The sequence below is a fragment of the Nuphar pumila genome, unplaced genomic scaffold, assembly GCF_984573655.1.
Source record: "Nuphar pumila unplaced genomic scaffold, dmNupPumi1.hap1.1 HAP1_SCAFFOLD_2324, whole genome shotgun sequence".
NCBI lineage: Eukaryota > Viridiplantae > Streptophyta > Magnoliopsida > Nymphaeales > Nymphaeaceae > Nuphar > Nuphar pumila.
Window position 1 is genome coordinate 5,851 of NW_028323896.1, and position 2,745 is coordinate 8,595.

Sequence of the window (2,745 nt, forward strand, 5' to 3'; positions counted from 1 at the left end):
TGCATGCTTGCCATCACAGCGGAACTCGAGGGTTGCCTCAGCTTGTTTACTTCATGCTACTAATGACAAGTATAAACTACCTCATCGGGTTTCTGAGTGATACTCATTGGAGCTTCGTGTCTTGATAAGACATGCATGGAGCTTCACTTGACAGAGTTGTACATAGTGTCAGGCCGGACAACAGAAGTCCAAGGATAGAAGTCGATGGGAATGCGTCTCTTCTACAGCGCTCATAGACACTGACTTGCAGCAATCCGCTTTTGGTGAGTCCAAAGTTGGGTTAGTTGTGGGGGACGCACTTGATGCGGTGTGACGAAAATCAGCAGGTGGCTTGCCGATGGAAAGGGAAGCCCATCCGGAAAGAACACGTTCCAGGTGCTGGCGTCCTTGAGGGCAGCAGCCAGGCCGTTGGTGTCTATCGCCACGGTCACCAACTTGAAGGCAGCATCGTCAGGAAGCTGTAAAGTCGTTGCTTCGTCGGCTGTGCGTAGATCGATGATGCAGTGCAACACAGGGGCGTGCTCAACCTGCGCACGTGCTGTGCATGTCTATGAAGAGTCGCCACCATCTAGCGGCTCGTCGTCCCGGAACAGCAGCAAAACAACACGGGCAGCGGAGAGTGCTACTGTGGCTCCCGGGATTGAGATCTACGTAGTCCCATTTTCCCCCACTACGCAGGGATGCGTTGATCCCTGGGTACACCACGCATTGTTCCCAACGGTTTGTCTCTTCCCGTCGTAGTGGAAAGGCAGGCTTGGTGACTGGCAACCCCTGTGCCTAGCATAGTCGAGAATCCATACCAACTGGACGAGCGCGCCAGAACTGATCGCTCCCAAATAACGTGGCATCCTCGCTGGTCTGGCTTGGTCCAATTTGTTGGATTTGTCGCGCTTGTAGCGACTCCAGCAATGAATGCCCCAAAGCACCAGCAATAGTATTGCTCCATTTCCGAGGGACCCACCAACATTAGAGAACCTCATTTCTCACAATCGAACAACCATTCTAAGTGAACTGCTGCAGCTTGCGCCTGCGAAGGACGACCAATTCTACATATTGTTGTGCCTACATGTGTACACAGTCGAGAAGCAAAGGAGGCACATGATAAGAGTGCGAAGTGACAAAATCATCTACGCAAATTGCTCATGACGTGATTCGTGCATTGCATGGATGTGGCCAGTACATGACATCGGAGAGCATCCCAGATATCTGGGCATAGACCATGCACGGTGTTCTTGCGCCGCTTGATTGATTTCTTGGCTGAGGGGTTGGTAACTCGCAGTCAGTTCGAGTGTCGATGAAACGCATTCTAAATGGTGCGACGAATGGATATCGTGTTGCCGTTGCAATTTAGTTGTTCTCGTCCTGAAACAGATGCACGGAGTTGCTCCGTTCTAGTATTGTTGGCGAGTATAACTGTCGGCGCATGGCGAGGGCACCAATCACTCGAGGTAGCGCATATCTATTGCCTGTCGGAGTCGCGAGTCCTGGAGGGTTTGTGAACCCTGACCGTCTGGTGGGCCTCTCTACATCCAGTGAAGAGAACAAGCCAGCCTCATCACCCAGAATGAGACACAGTTGCACAAGCAAGAGTTGAGCTTACGTGTCTCAGGATGTGGGTCGACGACCGGGTTGGTCTGACGCCAAGGCATAAGAACCACGTGTCATGATCAACATATCCGGCCACAATGGAAACCTTTCGAGTTCGTGTAGCTCAGTGGATAGAGCGTCGGTTTCCTAATATAGAGGAAGTAGCCGAAGGTCGCGTGTTCGAATCTCGCCTCGAATGCTTTTTGGGTTTTGCATGTGGCACCTGATGACGTGTGATAATGGAAGCCTGGCGTCTCTCGAGAGCCCTGTGTAAGAGGTGTTGAACGTCTCGTGGTTGTTGCTACATGGCTTGAGCTTGGACCTGAACCCTGGTTCTCAGAACCCTGTGAACCTTGTGGACCCTCAGTGTCTTCACAGCCAACCGCGCAAGCATTGCGTTGTCCATGCAGCCGGCAGCAAGCAGCCGCGATCGCAGCCTGAAATCGACAAAGCACAATTGGGGATGGCGAACCGAGCACCATTGCTTGCTAAAACCATCTTGAGATCAGCGGCACAAACACGCGATTCAACACTTCCGTGCAAATCAAAACAGCGTTCGAATTCGAAGAGATTGCGTGCAAGCGACGGAGATAAGGAAGCCATATTCTCCCCGAGCGTGGGATTCACAAGTACAGCCTCGATCAACAGAGTGCCAGTCCATGATTGGAGAAAGACTTTTAGTGTCACACAAGTCTCATGCGAATGTACTGATTCAAAGAACGTGCTCGGTGTGCTATCAATAAATTTCTGCCATAGCCTATGGCATAGCTCACCGTCCGAATTTGACTCGGATTATGTGCTTGTCGATAGTGATCCTATGACTCATCTGTGATGCGCCTGCTTGCCCTTCTAGCTTGCCTGCTCTGCTTGCATGCTCGCCCTTAATAGCGGAACTCGCGAGGCTTGCCTCAGGTTTTTTATTTCGAGCTACTGCTTAGCTCGAAATAGATCCTCCTCCGCGGTTCGCCGTGGCTCCCTCCTCGTAGGTGTTGTCATTCCGGTTGTTTGCATACATCAGGTGTGTGCTTAGCAACCAACTTCGAGCGATCCGTTGGTTCGACCGCGTTTCACGTCAGTCGACTTGTTTCTGATCTTTGTTTTGATATCCTTTCGTTCATCTCATCTTCAATTCTGTTGAACTCGCTGTTCTTTGTCTCT

At 51.2% G+C, this 2,745-nt stretch overlaps 1 non-coding gene across 1 annotated transcript; it reads left to right on the top strand.

Moving 5' to 3' along the window:
* Positions 1-1,700: 1,700 nt before the first annotated feature.
* Positions 1,701-1,786, top strand: TRNAR-CCU (transfer RNA arginine (anticodon CCU)). The gene is given in 2 exon segments: positions 1,701-1,737; positions 1,751-1,786. It is a non-coding gene; the product is annotated as a tRNA-Arg (tRNA).
* The last annotated feature ends 959 nt before the right edge of the window (positions 1,787-2,745 follow it).